Below are 20,015 nucleotides of genomic sequence, written 5' to 3' on the forward strand. Positions count from 1 at the left end.
GCAATTCACTCAAAAATGTTGCCAAACGGTTGCAAATGCTCCCCTGAAAGGTTTGGCGAAAAAAACAGAAGGCTTTTTATCACAGAACAAGAAATCAGCCCTCGTCAACTTAACCGTCAGAAAAAGATTTTTTGAAAAAATCCCTAAGCCCCAGGGTCACAATTTCAGCAAAAATCTGACTTTTGGCAATTCACTCAAAAATGGTGCCAAACGGTTGCAAATGCTCCGCTGAAAGGTTTGGCGGTCGAAACAGATGGCTTTTTATCACAGGACAAGAAATCAGCCCTTGACAACTTAACCGGCAGAAAAAGGTTTTTTGAAAAAATCCCTATGCCCCGGGGTCACAATTTCAGCAAAAATCTGACTTTTGGCAATTCACTCAAAAATGTTGCCAAACAGTTGCAAATGCTCCCCTGAGAGGTTTGGCCAAAAAAACAGAAGGCTTTTTATCACAGGACAAGAAATCAGCCCTCGACAACTTAACCGTCAGAAAAAGATTTTTTTGAAAAAATCCCTAAGCCCCGGGGTCACAATTTCAGCCAAAATCTGACTTTTGGCAATTCACTCAAAAATGATGCCTAGCTGTTGCAAATGCACCCCTGAAAGGTTTGGCGGTCGAAACAGAATGCTTTTTATCACAGGACAAGAAATCAGCCCTCGACAACTTAACCGACAGAAAAAGATTTTTTTGAAAAAATCCCTAAGCCCCGGGGTCACAATTTCAGCAAAAATCTGACTTTTGGCAATTCACTCAAAAATGATGCCAAACTGTTGCAAATGCTCCCCTGAAAGATTTGGCGGTCGAAACAGAAGGCTTTTTATCACAGGTAAAGAAATCAGCCCTTGACAACTTAACCGGCAGAAAAAGATTTTTTTGAAAAAATCCCTAAGCCCGGGGGTCACAATTTCAGCAAAAATCTGACTTTTGGCAATTCACTCAAAAATGGTGCCAAACGGTTGAAAATGCTCCCATGAGAGGTTTGGCCAAAAAAACAGAAGGCTTTTTATCACAGAACAAGAAATCAGCCCTCGACAACTTAACCGTCAGAAAAAGATTTTTTGAAAAAATCCCTAAGCCCCGGGGTCACAATTTCAGCAAAAATCTGACTTTTGGCAATTCACTCAAAAATGGTGCCAAACGGTTGCAAATGCTCCCCTGAAAGATTTGGCGGTCGAAACAGAAGGCTTTTTATGACAGGGAAAGAAATCAGCCCTCGACAACTTAACCGGCAGAAAAAGATTTTTTTGAAAAAATCCCTAAGCCCCGGGGTCAGAATTTCTGCAAAAATCTGACTTTTGGCAATTCACTCAAAAATGGTGCCAAACGGTTGCAATTGCTCCCCTGAAATGTTTGGCGGTCGAAACAGAAGGCTTTTTATGACAGGGAAAGAAATCATCCCAAGACAAGTTAACCGGCAGAAAAAGATTTTTTTTGAAAAAATCCCTAAGCCCCGGGGTCACAATTTCAGCAAAAATCTGACTTTTGGCAATTCACTCAAAAATGATGCCAAACTGTTGCAAATGCTCCCCTGAAAGGTTTGGCGAAAAAAACAGAAGGCTTTTTATCACAGAACAAGAAATCAGCCCTCGACAACTTAACCGTCAGAAAAAGATTTTTTGAAAAAATCCCTAAGCCCCGGGGTCACAATTTCAGCAAAAATCTGACTTTTGGCAATTCACTCAAAAATGGTGCCAAACGGTTGCAAATGCTCCCCTGAAAGATTTGGCGGCCGAAACAGAAGGCTTTTTATGACAGGTAAAGAAATCAGCCCTTGACAACTTAACCGGCAGAAAAAGATTTTTTTGAAAAAATCCCTAAGCCCGGGGGTCACAATTTCAGCAAAAATCTGACTTTTGGCAATTCACTCAAAAATGGTGCCAAACGGTTGAAAATGCTCCCATGAGAGGTTTGGCCAAAAAAACAGAAGGCTTTTTATCACAGAACAAGAAATCAGCCCTCGACAACTTAACCGTCAGAAAAAGATTTTTTGAAAAAATCCCTAAGCCCCGGGGTCACAATTTCAGCAAAAATCTGACTTTTGGCAATTCACTCAAAAATGGTGCCAAACGGTTGCAAATGCTCCCCTGAAAGATTTGGCGGTCGAAACAGAAGGCTTTTTATGACAGGGAAAGAAATCAGCCCTCGACAACTTAACCGGCAGAAAAAGATTTTTTTGAAAAAATCCCTAAGCCCCGGGGTCAGAATTTCTGCAAAAATCTGACTTTTGGCAATTCACTCAAAAATGGTGCCAAACGGTTGCAATTGCTCCCCTGAAATGTTTGGCGGTCGAAACAGAAGGCTTTTTATGACAGGGAAAGAAATCATCCCTCGACAACTTAACCGGCAGAAAAAGATTTTTTTTGAAAAAATCCCTAAGCCCCGGGGTCACAATTTCAGCAAAAATCTGACTTTTGGCAATTCACTCAAAAATGATGCCAAACTGTTGCAAATGCTCCCCTGAAAGGTTTGGCGAAAAAAACAGAAGGCTTTTTATCACAGAACAAGAAATCAGCCCTCTTCAACTTAACCGTCAGAAAAAGATTTTTTGAAAAAATCCCTAAGCCCCGGGGTCACAATTTCAGCAAAAATCTGACTTTTGGCAATTCACTCAAAAATGGTGCCAAACGGTTGCAAATGCTCCCCTGAAAGATTTGGCGGTCGAAACAGAAGGCTTTTTATGACAGGGAAAGAAATCAGCCCTCGACAACTTAACCGGCAGAAAAAGATTTTTTTGAAAAAATCCCTAAGCCCCGGGGTCAGAATTTCTGCAAAAATCTGACTTTTGGCAATTCACTCAAAAATGGTGCCAAACGGTTGCAAATGCTCCCCTGAGAGGTTTGGCCAAAAAAACAGAAGGCTTTTTATCACAGAACAAGAAATCAGCCCTCGACAACTTAACCGTCAGAAAAAGATTTTTTTGAAAAAATCCCTAAGCCCTGGGGTCACAATTTCAGCAAAAATCTGACTTTCGGCAATTCACTCAAAAATGGTGCCAAACGGTTGCAAATGCACCCCTGAAAGGTTTGGCGGTCGAAACAGAATGCTTTTTATCACAGGACAAGAAATCAGCCCTCGACAACTTAACCGGCAGAAAAAGATTTTTTTGAAAAAATCCCTAAGCCCCGGGGTCACAATTTCAGCAAAAATCTGACTTTTAGCAATTCACTCAAAAATGGTGCCAAAGGGTTGCAAATGCTCCCCTGAGAGGTTTGGCGAAAAAAACAGATGGCTTTTTATCACAGGACAAGAAATCAGCCCTCGACAACATAACCGGCAGAAAAAGATTTTTTGAAAAAATCCCTAAGCCCCGGGGTCACAATTTCAGCAAAAATCTGACTTTTGGCAATTCACTCAAAAATTGTGCCAAACGGTTGCAAATGCACCCCTGAAAGGTTTGGCGGTCGAAACAGAATGCTTTTTATCACAGGACAAGAAATCAGCCCTCGACAACTTAACCGGCAGAAAAAGATTTTTTTGAAAAAATCCCTAAGCCCCGGGGTCACAATTTCAGCAAAAATCTGACTTTTAGCAATTCACTCAAAAATGGTGCCAAAGGGTTGCAAATGCTCCCCTGAGAGGTTTGGCGAAAAAAACAGATGGCTTTTTATCACAGGACAAGAAATCAGCCCTCGACAACATAACCGGCAGAAAAAGATTTTATGAAAAAATCCCTAAGCCCCGGGGTCACAATTTCAGCAAAAATCTGACTTTTGGCAATTCACTCAAAAATTGTGCCAAACGGTTGCAAATGCTCCCCTGAAAGATTTGGCGGTCGAAACAGAAGGCTTTTTATCACAGGACAAGAAATCAGCCCTTGACAACTTAACCGGCAGAAAAAGATTTTTAGAAAAAATCCCTAAGCCCCGGGGTCACAATTTCAGCAAAAATCTGACTTTTGGCAATTCACTCAAAAATGGTGCCAAACGGTTGAAAATGCTCCCCTGAGAGGTTTGGCGAAAAAAACAGAAGGCTTTTAATCACAGGGAAAGAAATCAGCCCTTGACAACATAACCGGCAGAAAAAGATTTTTTGAAAAAACCCTAAGCCCCGGGGTCACAATTTCAGCAAAAATCTGACTTTTGGCAATTCACTCAAAAATGGTGCCAAACGGTTGCAAATGCTCCGCTGAAAGGTTTGGCGGTCGAAACAGATGGCTTTTTATCACAGGACAAGAAATCAGCCCTTGACAACTTAACCGGCAGAAAAAGATTTTTTGAAAAAATCCCTAAGCCCCGGGGTCACAATTTCAGCAAAAATCTGACTTTGGGCAATGCACTCAAAAATGGTGCCAAACGGTTGAAAATGCTCCCCTGAGAGGTTTGGCGAAAAAAACAGAAGGCTTTTAATCACACGGAAAGAAATCAGCCCTCGACAACATAACCGGCAGAAAAAGATTTTTTGAAAAAACCCTAAGCCCCGGGGTCACAATTTCAGCAAAAATCTGACTTTTGGCAATTCACTCAATAATGTTGCCAAACGGTTGCAAATGCTCCCCTGAAAGGTTTGGCCAAAAAAACAGAAGGCTTTTTATCACAGAACAAGAAATCAGCCCTCGACAACTTAACCGTCAGAAAAAGATTTTTTTGAAAAAATCCCTAAGCCCTGGGGTCACAATTTCAGCAAAAATCTGACTTTCGGCAATTCACTCAAAAATGGTGCCAAACGGTTGCAAATGCACCCCTGAAAGGTTTGGCGGTCGAAACAGAATGCTTTTTATCACAGGACAAGAAATCAGCCCTCGACAACTTAACCGGCAGAAAAAGATTTTTTTGAAAAAATCCCTAAGCCCCGGGGTCACAATTTCAGCAAAAATCTGACTTTTAGCAATTCACTCAAAAATGGTGCCAAAGGGTTGCAAATGCTCCCCTGAGAGGTTTGGCGAAAAAAACAGATGGCTTTTTATCACAGGACAAGAAATCAGCCCTCGACAACATAACCGGCAGAAAAAGATTTTATGAAAAAATCCCTAAGCCCCGGGGTCACAATTTCAGCAAAAATCTGACTTTTGGCAATTCACTCAAAAATTGTGCCAAACGGTTGCAAATGCACCCCTGAAAGGTTTGGCGGTCGAAACAGAATGCTTTTTATCACAGGACAAGAAATCAGCCCTCGACAACTTAACCGGCAGAAAAAGATTTTTTTGAAAAAATCCCTAAGCCCCGGGGTCACAATTTCAGCAAAAATCTGACTTTTAGCAATTCACTCAAAAATGGTGCCAAAGGGTTGCAAATGCTCCCCTGAGAGGTTTGGCGAAAAAAACAGATGGCTTTTTATCACAGGACAAGAAATCAGCCCTCGACAACATAACCGGCAGAAAAAGATTTTATGAAAAAATCCCTAAGCCCCGGGGTCACAATTTCAGCAAAAATCTGACTTTTGGCAATTCACTCAAAAATTGTGCCAAACGGTTGCAAATGCTCCCCTGAAAGATTTGGCGGTCGAAACAGAAGGCTTTTTATCACAGGACAAGAAATCAGCCCTTGACAACTTAACCGGCAGAAAAAGATTTTTAGAAAAAATCCCTAAGCCCCGGGGTCACAATTTCAGCAAAAATCTGACTTTTGGCAATTCACTCAAAAATGGTGCCAAACGGTTGAAAATGCTCCCCTGAGAGGTTTGGCGAAAAAAACAGAAGGCTTTTAATCACAGGGAAAGAAATCAGCCCTTGACAACATAACCGGCAGAAAAAGATTTTTTGAAAAAACCCTAAGCCCCGGGGTCACAATTTCAGCAAAAATCTGACTTTTGGCAATTCACTCAAAAATGGTGCCAAACGGTTGCAAATGCTCCGCTGAAAGGTTTGGCGGTCGAAACAGATGGCTTTTTATCACAGGACAAGAAATCAGCCCTTGACAACTTAACCGGCAGAAAAAGATTTTTTGAAAAAATCCCTAAGCCCCGGGGTCACAATTTCAGCAAAAATCTGACTTTTGGCAATGCACTCAAAAATGGTGCCAAACGGTTGAAAATGCTCCCCTGAGAGGTTTGGCGAAAAAAACAGAAGGCTTTTAATCACACGGAAAGAAATCAGCCCTCGACAACATAACCGGCAGAAAAAGATTTTTTGAAAAAACCCTAAGCCCCGGGGTCACAATTTCAGCAAAAATCTGACTTTTGGCAATTCACTCAAAAATGGTGCCAAACGGTTGCAAATGCTCCGCTGAAAGGTTTGGCGGTCGAAACAGATGGCTTTTTATCACAGGACAAGAAATCAGCCCTTGAAAACTTAACCGGCAGAAAAAGATTTTTTGAAAAAATCCCTAAGCCCCGGGGTCACAATTTCAGCAAAAATCTGACTTTTGGCAATTCACTCAAAAATGTTGCCAAACGGTTGCAAATGCTCCCCTGAGAGGTTTGGCCAAAAAAACAGAAGGCTTTTAATCACAGGCAAAGAAATCAGCCCTCGACAACATAACGGGCAGAAAAAGATTTTTTGAAAAAATCCCTAAGCCCCGGGGTCACAATTTCAGCAAAAATCTGACTTTTGGCAATTCACTCAATAATGTTGCCAAACGGTTGCAAATGCTCCCCTGAAAGGTTTGGCGAAAAAAACAGAAGGCTTTTTATCACAGAACAAGAAATCAGCCCTCGTCAACTTAACCGTCAGAAAAAGATTTTTTGAAAAAATCCCTAAGCCCCGGGGTCACAATTTCAGCAAAAATCTGACTTTTGGCAATTCACTCAAAAATGGTGCCAAACGGTTGCAAATGCTCCCCTGAAAGATTTGGCGGTCGAAACAGAAGGCTTTTTATGACAGGGAAAGAAATCAGCCCTCGACAACTTAACCAGCAGAAAAAGATTTTTTTGAAAAAATCCCTAAGCCCCGGGGTCACAATTTCAGCAAAAATCTGACTTTTGGCAATTCACTCAAAAATGGTGCCAAACGGTTGTAAATGCTCCCCTGAAAGGTTTGGCGGTCGAAACAGATGGCTTTTTATCACAGGACAACAAATCAGCCCTTGACAACTTAACCGGCAGAAAAAGATTTTTTGAAAAAATCTCTAAGCCCCGGGGTCACAATTTCAGCAAAATTCTGACTCTTGGCAATTCACTCAAAAATGTTTCCAAACGGTTGCAAATGCTCCCCTGAGAGGTTTGGCCAAAAAAACAGAAGGCTTTTTATCACAGGGAAAGAATTCAGCCCTCGACAACTTAACCGGCAGAAAAAGATTTTTTTGAGAAGATCCCTAAGCCCCGGGGTCACAATTTCAGCAAAAATCTGACTTTTGGCAATTCACTCAAAAATGATGCCTAGCTGTTGCGAATGCACCCCTGAAAGGTTTGGCGGTCGAAACAGAATGCTTTTTATCACAGGACAAGAAATCAGCCCTCGACAACTTAACCGGCAGAAAAAGATTTTTTTGAAAAAATCCCCAAGCCCCGGGGTCACAATTTCAGCAAAAATCTGACTTTTGGCAATTCACTCAAAAATGATGCCAAACTGTTGAAAATGCTCCCCAGGAAGATTTGGCGGTCGAAACAGAAGGCTTTTTATCACAGGTAAAGAAATCAGCCCTCGACAACTTAACCGGCAGAAAAAGATTTTTTTGAAAAAATCCCTAAGCCCCGGGGTCACAATTTCAGCAAAAATCTGACTTTTGGCAATTCACTCAAAAGTGGTGCCAAACGGTTGCAATTGCTCCCCTGAAATGTTTGGCGGTCGAAACAGAAGGCTTTTTATCACAGGACAAGAAATGAGCCCTCGACAACTTAACCGGCAGAAAAAGATTTTTTGAAAAAAATCTCTAAGCCCCGGGGTCACAATTTGAGCAAAAATCTGACTTTTGGCAATTCACTCAAAAATGTTGCCAAACGGTTGCAAATGCTCCCCTGAGAGGTTTGGCCAAAAAAACAGAAGGCTTTTAATCACAGGCAAAGAAATCAGCCCTCGACAACATAACGGGCAGAAAAAGATTTTTTGAAAAAATCCCTAAGCCCCGGGGTCACAATTTCAGCAAAAATCTGACTTTTGGCAATTCACTCAATAATGTTGCCAAACGGTTGCAAATGCTCCCCTGAAAGGTTTGGCGAAAAAAACAGAAGGCTTTTTATCACAGAACAAGAAATCAGCCCTCGTCAACTTAACCGTCAGAAAAAGATTTTTTGAAAAAATCCCTAAGCCCCGGGGTCACAATTTCAGCAAAAATCTGACTTTTGGCAATTCACTCAAAAATGGTGCCAAACGGTTGCAAATGCTCCCCTGAAAGATTTGGCGGTCGAAACAGAAGGCTTTTTATGACAGGGAAAGAAATCAGCCCTCGACAACTTAACCAGCAGAAAAAGATTTTTTTGAAAAAATCCCTAAGCCCCGGGGTCACAATTTCAGCAAAAATCTGACTTTTGGCAATTCAATCAAAAATGGTGCCAAACGGTTGTAAATGCTCCCCTGAAAGGTTTGGCGGTCGAAACAGATGGCTTTTTATCACAGGACAAGAAATCAGCCCTTGACAACTTAACCGGCAGAAAAAGATTTTTTGAAAAAATCTCTAAGCCCCGGGGTCACAATTTCAGCAAAATTCTGACTCTTGGCAATTCACTCAAAAATGTTTCCAAACGGTTGCAAATGCTCCCCTGAGAGGTTTGGCCAAAAAAACAGAAGGCTTTTTATCACAGGGAAAGAATTCAGCCCTCGACAACTTAACCGGCAGAAAAAGATTTTTTTGAAAAAATCCCTAAGCCCCGGGGTCACAATTTCAGCAAAAATCTGACTTTTGGCAATTCACTCAAAAATGATGCCTAGCTGTTGCGAATGCAAACCTGAAAGGTTTGGCGGTCGAAACAGAATGCTTTTTATCACAGGACAAGAAATCAGCCCTCGACAACTTAACCGGCAGAAAAAGATTTTTTTGAAAAAATCCCCAAGCCCCGGGGTCACAATTTCAGCAAAAATCTGACTTTTGGCAATTCACTCAAAAATGATGCCAAACTGTTGAAAATGCTCCCCAGGAAGATTTGGCGGTCGAAACAGAAGGCTTTTTATCACAGGTAAAGAAATCAGCCCTCGACAACTTAACCGGCAGAAAAAGATTTTTTTGAAAAAATCCCTAAGCCCCGGGGTCACAATTTCAGCAAAAATCTGACTTTTGGCAATTCACTCAAAAGTGGTGCCAAACGGTTGCAATTGCTCCCCTGAAATGTTTGGCGGTCGAAACAGAAGGCTTTTTATCACAGGACAAGAAATGAGCCCTCGACAACTTAACCGGCAGAAAAAGATTTTTTGAAAAAAATCTCTAAGCCCCGGGGTCACAATTTCAGCAAAAATCTGACTTTTGGCAATTCACTCAAAAATGTTGCCAAACGGTTGCAAATGCTCCCCTGAGAGGTTTGGCCAAAAAAACAGAAGGCTTTTTATCACAGGGAAAGAATTCAGCCCTCGACAACTTAACCGGCAGAAAAAGATTTTTTTGAAAAAATCCCTAAGCCCCGGGGTCACAATTTCAGCAAAAATCTGACTTTTGGCAATTCACTCAAAAATGATGCCTAGCTGTTGCGAATGCAACCCTGAAAGGTTTGGCGGTCGAAACAGAATGCTTTTTATCACAGGACAAGAAATCAGCCCTCGACAACTTAACCGGCAGAAAAAGATTTTTTTTGAAAAAATCCCTAAGCCCCGGGGTCACAATTTCAGCAAAAATCTGACTTTTGGCAATTCACTCAAAAATGGTGCCAAACGGTTGCAAATGCTCCCCTGAGAGGTTTGGCGAAAAAAACAGAAGGCTTTTAATCACAGGGAAAGAAATCAGCCCTTGACAACTTAACCGGCAGAAAAAGATTTTTTGAAAAAAACCCTAAGCCCCAGGGTCACAATTTCAGCAAAAATCTGACTTTTGGCAATTCACTCAAAAATGATGCCTAGCTGTTGCAAATGCTCCCCTGAATGATTTGGCGGTCGAAACAGAAGGCTGTTTATCACAGGGAAAGAAATCAGCCCTCGACAACTTAACCGGCAGAAGAAGATTTTTTTGAAAAAATCCCTAAGCCCCGGGGTCACAATTTCAGCAAAAATCTGACTTTTGGCAATTCACTCAAAAATGATGCCAAACGGTTGCAAATGCTCCCCTGAGAGGTTTGGCGAAAAAAAACAGAAGGCTTTTAATCACAGGGAAAGAAATCAGCCCTCGACAACATAACCGGCAGAAAAAGATTTTTTTAAAAAAATCCCTAAGCCCCGGGGTCACAATTTCAGCAAAAATCTGACTTTTGGCAATTCACTCAAAAATGATGCCTAGCTGTTGCAAATGCACCCCTGAAAGGTTTGGCGTTCGAAACAGAAGGCTTTTTATCACAGGACAAGAAATCAGCCCTCGAAAACTTAACCGGCAGAAAATTTTTTTTTCCAAAAAATTCCTAAGCCCCGGGGTCACAATTTCAGCAAAAATCTGACTTTTGGCAATTCACTCAAAAATGGTGCCAAACGGTTGCAAATGCTCCCCTGAAAGGTTTGGCGAAAAAAACAGAAGGCTTTTTATCACAGAACAAGAAATCAGCCCTCGTCAACTTAACCGTCAGAAAAAGATTTTTTGAAAAAATCCCTAAGCCCCGGGGTCACAATTTCAGCAAAAATCTGACTTTTGGCAATTCGCTCAAAAATGGTGCCAAACGGTTGCAAATGCTCCGCTGAAAGGTTTGGCGGTCGAAACAGATGGCTTTTTATCACAGGACAAGAAATCAGCCCTTGAAAACTTAACCGGCAGAAAAAGATTTTTTGAAAAAATCCCTAAGCCCCGGGGTCACAATTTCAGCAAAAATCTGACTTTTGGCAATTCACTCAAAAATGTTGCCAAACGGTTGCAAATGCTCCCCTGAGAGGTTTGGCCAAAAAAACAGAAGGCTTTTAATCACAGGGAAAGAATTCAGCCCTCGACAACTTAACCGGCAGAAAAAATTTTTTTTGAAAAAATTCCTAAGCCCCGGGGTCACAATTTCAGCAAAAATCTGACTTTTGGCAATTCACTCAAAAGTGATGCCAAACTGTTGCAAATGCTCCCCTGAGAGGTTTGGCCAAAAAAACAGAAGGCTTTTTATCACAGAACAAGAAATCAGCCCTCGACAACTTAACCGGCAGAAAAAGATTTTTTTGAAAAAATCCCTAAGCCCCGGGGTCACAATGTCAGCAAAAATCTGACTTTTGGCAATTCACTCAAAAATGATGCCAAACGGTTGCAAATGCTCCCCTGAGAGGTTTGGCGGTCGAAACAGAATGCTTTTTATCACAGGACAAGAAATCAGCCCTCGTCAACTTAACCGTCAGAAAAAGATTTTTTGAAAAAATCCCTAAGCCCCGGGGTCACAATTTCAGCAAAAATCTGACTTTTGGCAATTCACTCAAAAATGGTGCCAAATGGTTGCAAATGCTCCCCTGAAAGATTTGGCGGTCGAAACAGAAGGCTTTTTATGACAGGGAAAGAAATCAGCCCTCGACAACTTAACCAGCAGAAAAAGATTTTTTTGAAAAAATCCCTAAGCCCCGGGGTCACAATTTCAGCAAAAATCTGACTTTTGGCAATTCACTCAAAAATGGTGCCAAACGGTTGTAAATGCTCCCCTGAAAGGTTTGGCGGTCGAAACAGATGGCTTTTTATCACAGGACAAGAAATCAGCCCTTGACAACTTAACCGGCAGAAAAAGATTTTTTGAAAAAATCTCTAAGCCCCGGGGTCACAATTTCAGCAAAATTCTGACTCTTGGCAATTCACTCAAAAATGTTTCCAAACGGTTGCAAATGCTCCCCTGAGAGGTTTGGCCAAAAAAACAGAAGGCTTTTTATCACAGGGAAAGAATTCAGCCCTCGACAACTTAACCGGCAGAAAAAGATTTTTTTGAAAAAATCCCTAAGCCCCGGGGTCACAATTTCAGCAAAAATCTGACTTTTGGCAATTCACTCAAAAATGATGCCTAGCTGTTGCGAATGCACCCCTGAAAGGTTTGGCGGTCGAAACAGAATGCTTTTTATCACAGGACAAGAAATCAGCCCTCGACAACTTAACCGGCAGAAAAAGATTTTTTTGAAAAAATCCCCAAGCCCCGGGGTCACAATTTCAGCAAAAATCTGACTTTTGGCAATTCACTCAAAAATGATGCCAAACTGTTGAAAATGCTCCCCAGGAAGATTTGGCGGTCGAAACAGAAGGCTTTTTATCACAGGTAAAGAAATCAGCCCTCGACAACTTAACCGGCAGAAAAAGATTTTTTTGAAAAAATCCCTAAGCCCCGGGGTCACAATTTCAGCAAAAATCTGACTTTTGGCAATTCACTCAAAAGTGGTGCCAAACGGTTGCAATTGCTCCCCTGAAATGTTTGGCGGTCGAAACAGAAGGCTTTTTATCACAGGACAAGAAATGAGCCCTCGACAACTTAACCGGCAGAAAAAGATTTTTTGAAAAAAATCTCTAAGCCCCGGGGTCACAATTTCAGCAAAAATCTGACTTTTGGCAATTCACTCAAAAATGTTGCCAAACGGTTGCAAATGCTCCCCTGAGAGGTTTGGCCAAAAAAACAGAAGGCTTTTAATCACAGGCAAAGAAATCAGCCCTCGACAACATAACGGGCAGAAAAAGATTTTTTGAAAAAATCCCTAAGCCCCGGGGTCACAATTTCAGCAAAAATCTGACTTTTGGCAATTCACTCAATAATGTTGCCAAACGGTTGCAAATGCTCCCCTGAAAGGTTTGGCGAAAAAAACAGAAGGCTTTTTATCACAGAACAAGAAATCAGCCCTCGTCAACTTAACCGTCAGAAAAAGATTTTTTGAAAAAATCCCTAAGCCCCGGGGTCACAATTTCAGCAAAAATCTGACTTTTGGCAATTCACTCAAAAATGGTGCCAAACGGTTGCAAATGCTCCCCTGAAAGATTTGGCGGTCGAAACAGAAGGCTTTTTATGACAGGGAAAGAAATCAGCCCTCGACAACTTAACCAGCAGAAAAAGATTTTTTTGAAAAAATCCCTAAGCCCCGGGGTCACAATTTCAGCAAAAATCTGAGTTTTGGCAATTCACTCAAAAATGGTGCCAAACGGTTGCAAATGCTCCCCTGAAAGATTTGGCGGTCGAAACAGAAGGCTTTTTATCACAGGGAAAGAAATCAGCCCTCGACAACTTAACCGGCAGAAAAAGATTTTTTTGAAAAAATCCCTAAGCCCCGGGGTCACAATTTCAGCAAAAATCTGACTTTTGGCAATTCACTCAAAAATGATGCCTAGCTGTTGCGAATGCAACCCTGAAAGGTTTGGCGGTCGAAACAGAATGCTTTTTATCACAGGACAAGAAATCAGCCCTCGACAACTTAACCGGCAGAAAAAGATTTTTTTGAAAAAATCCCTAAGCCCCGGGGTCACAATTTCAGCAAAAATCTGACTTTTGGCAATTCACTCAAAAATGGTGCCAAACGGTTGCAAATGCTCCCCTGAGAGGTTTGGCGAAAAAAACAGAAGGCTTTTAATCACAGGGAAAGAAATCAGCCCTCGACAACATAACCGGCAGAAAAAGATTTTTTTGTAAAAATCCCTAAGCCCCGGGGTCACAATTTCAGCAAAAATCTGACTTTTGGCAATTCACTCAAAAATGGTGCCAAACGGTTGCAATTGCTCCCCTGAAATGTTTGGCGGTCGAAACAGATGGCTTTTTATCACAGGACAAGAAATCAGCCCTTGACAACTTAACCGGCAGAAAAAGATTTTTTGAAAAAAACCCTAAGCCCCAGGGTCACAATTTCAGCAAAAATCTGACTTTTGGCAATTCACTCAAAAATGATGCCTAGCTGTTGCAAATGCTCCCCTGAATGATTTGGCGGTCGAAACAGAAGGCTGTTTATCACAGGGAAAGAAATCAGCCCTCGACAACTTAACCGGCAGAAGAAGATTTTTTTGAAAAAATCCCTAAGCCCCGGGGTCACAATTTCAGCAAAAATCTGACTTTTGGCAATTCACTCAAAAATGATGCCAAACGGTTGCAAATGCTCCCCTGAGAGGTTTGGCGAAAAAAACAGAAGGCTTTTAATCACAGGGAAAGAAATCAGCCCTCGACAACATAACCGGCAGAAAAAGATTTTTTTAAAAAAATCCCTAAGCCCCGGGGTCACAATTTCAGCAAAAATCTGACTTTTGGCAATTCACTCAAAAATGATGCCTAGCTGTTGCAAATGCACCCCTGAAAGGTTTGGCGTTCGAAACAGAAGGCTTTTTATCACAGGACAAGAAATCAGCCCTCGAAAACTTAACCGGCAGAAAATTTTTTTTTTGAAAAAATTCCTAAGCCCCGGGGTCACAATTTCAGCAAAAATCTGACTTTTGGCAATTCACTCAAAAATGGTGCCAAACGGTTGCAAATGCTCCCCTGAAAGGTTTGGCGAAAAAAACAGAAGGCTTTTTATCACAGAACAAGAAATCAGCCCTCGTCAACTTAACCGTCAGAAAAAGATTTTTTGAAAAAATCCCTAAGCCCCGGGGTCACAATTTCAGCAAAAATCTGACTTTTGGCAATTCGCTCAAAAATGGTGCCAAACGGTTGCAAATGCTCCCATGAAAGATTTGGCGGTCGAAACAGAAGGCTCTTTAGGACAGGGAAAGTAATCAGCCCTCGACAACATAACCGGCAGAAAAAGATTTTTTTGAAAAAATCCCTAAGCCCCGGGTTCAGAATTTCTGCAAAAATCTGACTTTTGGCAATTCACTCAAAAATGGTGCCAAACGGTTGCAAATGCTCCGCTGAAAGGTTTGGCCAAAAAAACAGAAGGCTTTTTATCACAGGGAAAGAATTCAGCCCTCGACAACTTAACCGGCAGAAAAAGATTTTTTTGAAAAAATCCCTAAGCCCCGGGGTCACAATTTCAGCAAAAATCTGACTTTTGGCAATTCACTCAAAAATGATGCCTAGCTGTTGCGAATGCAACCCTGAAAGGTTTGGCGGTCGAAACAGAATGCTTTTTATCACAGGACAAGAAATCAGCCCTCGACAACTTAACCGGCAGAAAAAGATTTTTTTGAAAAAATCCCTAAGCCCCGGGGTCACAATTTCAGCAAAAATCTGACTTTTGGCAATTCACTCAAAAATGGTGCCAAACGGTTGCAAATGCTCCCCTGAGAGGTTTGGCGAAAAAAACAGAAGGCTTTTAATCACAGGGAAAGAAATCAGCCCTCGACAACATAACCGGCAGAAAAAGATTTTTTTGTAAAAATCCCTAAGCCCCGGGGTCACAATTTCAGCAAAAATCTGACTTTTGGCAATTCACTCAAAAATGGTGCCAAACGGTTGCAATTGCTCCCCTGAAATGTTTGGCGGTCGAAACAGATGGCTTTTTATCACAGGACAAGAAATCAGCCCTTGACAACTTAACCGGCAGAAAAAGATTTTTTGAAAAAAACCCTAAGCCCCAGGGTCACAATTTCAGCAAAAATCTGACTTTTGGCAATTCACTCAAAAATGATGCCTAGCTGTTGCAAATGCTCCCCTGAATGATTTGGCGGTCGAAACAGAAGGCTGTTTATCACAGGGAAAGAAATCAGCCCTCGACAACTTAACCGGCAGAAGAAGATTTTTTTGAAAAAATCCCTAAGCCCCGGGGTCACAATTTCAGCAAAAATCTGACTTTTGGCAATTCACTCAAAAATGATGCCAAACGGTTGCAAATGCTCCCCTGAGAGGTTTGGCGAAAAAAACAGAAGGCTTTTAATCACAGGGAAAGAAATCAGCCCTCGACAACATAACCGGCAGAAAAAGATTTTTTTAAAAAAATCCCTAAGCCCCGGGGTCACAATTTCAGCAAAAATCTGACTTTTGGCAATTCACTCAAAAATGATGCCTAGCTGTTGCAAATGCACCCCTGAAAGGTTTGGCGTTCGAAACAGAAGGCTTTTTATCACAGGACAAGAAATCAGCCCTCGAAAACTTAACCGGCAGAAAATTTTTTTTTTGAAAAAATTCCTAAGCCCCGGGGTCACAATTTCAGCAAAAATCTGACTTTTGGCAATTCACTCAAAAATGGTGCCAAACGGTTGCAAATGCTCCCCTGAAAGGTTTGGCGAAAAAAACAGAAGGCTTTTTATCACAGAACAAGAAATCAGCCCTCGTCAACTTAACCGTCAGAAAAAGATTTTTTGAAAAAATCCCTAAGCCCCGGGGTCACAATTTCAGCAAAAATCTGACTTTTGGCAATTCGCTCAAAAATGGTGCCAAACGGTTGCAAATGCTCCCATGAAAGATTTGGCGGTCGAAACAGAAGGCTCTTTAGGACAGGGAAAGTAATCAGCCCTCGACAACATAACCGGCAGAAAAAGATTTTTTTGAAAAAATCCCTAAGCCCCGGGTTCAGAATTTCTGCAAAAATCTGACTTTTGGCAATTCACTCAAAAATGGTGCCAAACGGTTGCAAATGCTCCGCTGAAAGGTTTGGCCAAAAAAACAGAAGGCTTTTTATCACAGGGAAAGAATTCAGCCCTCGACAACTTAACCGGCAGAAAAAGATTTTTTTGAAAAAATCCCTAAGCCCCGGGGTCACAATTTCAGCAAAAATCTGACTTTTGGCAATTCACTCAAAAATGATGCCTAGCTGTTGCGAATGCAACCCTGAAAGGTTTGGCGGTCGAAACAGAATGCTTTTTATCACAGGACAAGAAATCAGCCCTCGACAACTTAACCGGCAGAAAAAGATTTTTTTGAAAAAATCCCTAAGCCCCGGGGTCACAATTTCAGCAAAAATCTGACTTTTGGCAATTCACTCAAAAATGGTGCCAAACGGTTGCAAATGCTCCCCTGAGAGGTTTGGCGAAAAAAACAGAAGGCTTTTAATCACAGGGAAAGAAATCAGCCCTCGACAACATAACCGGCAGAAAAAGATTTTTTTGTAAAAATCCCTAAGCCCCGGGGTCACAATTTCAGCAAAAATCTGACTTTTGGCAATTCACTCAAAAATGGTGCCAAACGGTTGCAATTGCTCCCCTGAAATGTTTGGCGGTCGAAACAGATGGCTTTTTATCACAGGACAAGAAATCAGCCCTTGACAACTTAACCGGCAGAAAAAGATTTTTTGAAAAAAACCCTAAGCCCCAGGGTCACAATTTCAGCAAAAATCTGACTTTTGGCAATTCACTCAAAAATGATGCCTAGCTGTTGCAAATGCTCCCCTGAATGATTTGGCGGTCGAAACAGAAGGCTGTTTATCACAGGGAAAGAAATCAGCCCTCGACAACTTAACCGGCAGAAGAAGATTTTTTTGAAAAAATCCCTAAGCCCCGGGGTCACAATTTCAGCAAAAATCTGACTTTTGGCAATTCACTCAAAAATGATGCCAAACGGTTGCAAATGCTCCCCTGAGAGGTTTGGCGAAAAAAACAGAAGGCTTTTAATCACAGGGAAAGAAATCAGCCCTCGACAACATAACCGGCAGAAAAAGATTTTTTTAAAAAAATCCCTAAGCCCCGGGGTCACAATTTCAGCAAAAATCTGACTTTTGGCAATTCACTCAAAAATGATGCCTAGCTGTTGCAAATGCACCCCTGAAAGGTTTGGCGTTCGAAACAGAAGGCTTTTTATCACAGGACAAGAAATCAGCCCTCGAAAACTTAACCGGCAGAAAATTTTTTTTTTGAAAAAATTCCTAAGCCCCGGGGTCACAATTTCAGCAAAAATCTGACTTTTGGCAATTCACTCAAAAATGGTGCCAAACGGTTGCAAATGCTCCCCTGAAAGGTTTGGCGAAAAAAACAGAAGGCTTTTTATCACAGAACAAGAAATCAGCCCTCGTCAACTTAACCGTCAGAAAAAGATTTTTTGAAAAAATCCCTAAGCCCCGGGGTCACAATTTCAGCAAAAATCTGACTTTTGGCAATTCGCTCAAAAATGGTGCCAAACGGTTGCAAATGCTCCCATGAAAGATTTGGCGGTCGAAACAGAAGGCTCTTTATGACAGGGAAAGTAATCAGCCCTCGACAACTTAACCGGCAGAAAAAGATTTTTTTGAAAAAATCCCTAAGCCCCGGGTTCAGAATTTCTGCAAAAATCTGACTTTTGGCAATTCACTCAAAAATGTTGCCAAACGGTTGCAAATGCTCCCCTGAGAGGTTTGGCCAAAAAAACAGAAGGCTTTTTATCACAGGGAAAGAATTCAGCCCTCGACAACTTAACCGGCAGAAAAAGATTTTTTTGAAAAAATCCCTAAGCCCCGGGGTCACAATTTCAGCAAAAATCTGACTTTTGGCAATTCACTCAAAAATGGTGCCAAACGGTTGCAAATGCTCCCCTGAAAGATTTGGCGGTCGAAACAGAAGGCTTTTTATGACAGGGAAAGAAATCAGCCCTCGACAACTTAACCGGCAGAAAAAGATTTTTTTGAAAAAATCCCTAAGCCCCGGGGTCAGAATTTCTGCAAAAATCTGACTTTTGGCAATTCACTCAAAAATGGTGCCAAACGGTTGCAAATGCTCCCCTGAGAGGTTTGGCCAAAAAAACAGAAGGCTTTTTATCACAGAACAAGAAATCAGCCCTCGACAACTTAACCGTCAGAAAAAGATTTTTTTGAAAAAATCCCTAAGCCCCGGGGTCACAATTTCAGCAAAAATCTGACTTTTGGCAATTTACTCAAAAATGATGCCTAGCTGTTGCAAATGCACCCCTGAAAGGTTTGGCGGTCGAAACAGAATGCTTTTTATCACAGGACAAGAAATCAGCCCTCGACAACTTAACCGGCAGAAAAAGATTTTTTTGAAAAAATCCCTAAGCCCCGGGGTCACAATTTCAGCAAAAATCTGACTTTTGGCAATTCACTCAAAAATGGTGCCAAAGGGTTGCAAATGCTCCCCTGAGAGGTTTGGCGAAAAAAACAGATGGCTTTTTATCACAGGACAAGAAATCAGCCCTCGACAACATAACCGGCAGAAAAAGATTTTATGAAAAAATCCCTAAGCCCCGGGGTCACAATTTCAGCAAAAATCTGACTTTTGGCAATTCACTCAAAAATTGTGCCAAACGGTTGCAAATGCTCCCCTGAAAGATTTGGCGGTCGAAACAGAAGGCTTTTTATCACAGGACAAGAAATCAGCCCTTGACAATTTAACCGGCAGAAAAAGATTTTTTGAAAAAATCCCTAAGCCCCGGGGTCACAATTTCAGCAAAAATCTGACTTTTGGCAATTCACTCAAAAATGTTGCCAAACGGTTGCAAATGCTCCCCTGAAAGGTTTGGCGAAAAAAACAGAAGGCTTTTAATCACAGGGAAGGAAATCAGCCCTCGACAACATAACCGGCAGAAAAAGATTTTTTGAAAAAATCCCTAAGCCCCGGGGTCACAATTTCAGCAAAAATCTGACTTTTGGCAATTCACTCAAAAATGTTGCCAAACGGTTGCAAATGCTCCCCTGAAAGGTTTGGCGAAAAAAACAGAAGGCTTTTTATCACAGAACAAGAAATCAGCCCTCGTCAACTTAACCGTCAGAAAAAGATTTTTTGAAAAAATCCCTAAGCCCCAGGGTCACAATTTCTGCAAAAATCTGACTTTTGGCAATTCACTCAAAAATGGTGCCAAACGGTTGCAAATGCTCCGCTGAAAGGTTTGGCGGTCGAAACAGATGGCTTTTTATCACAGGACAAGAAATCAGCCCTTGACAACTTAACCGGCAGAAAAAGGTTTTTTGAAAAAATCCCTATGCCCCGGGGTCACAATTTCAGCAAAAATCTGACTTTTGGCAATTCACTCAAAAATGTTGCCAAACGGTTGCAAATGCTCCCCTGAGAGGTTTGGCCAAAAAAACAGAAGGCTTTTTATCACAGGACAAGAAATCAGCCCTTGACAACTTAACCGGCAGAAAAAGATTTTTTGAAAAAATCCCTAAGCCCCGGGGTCACAATTTCAGCAAAAATCTGACTTTTGGCAATTCACTCAAAAATGGTGCCAAACGGTTGCAAATGCTCCCCTGAGAGGTTTGGCGAAAAAAACAGAAGGCTTTTTATCACAGAACAAGAAATCAGCCCTCGACAACTTAACCGTCAGAAAAAGATTTTTTTGAAAAAATCCCTAAGCCCCGGGG

This window comes from Podarcis erhardii (assembly GCF_964252035.2).
Source record: "Podarcis erhardii genome assembly, chromosome: 3".
Taxonomy (NCBI): Eukaryota; Metazoa; Chordata; class Lepidosauria; order Squamata; family Lacertidae; genus Podarcis; species Podarcis erhardii.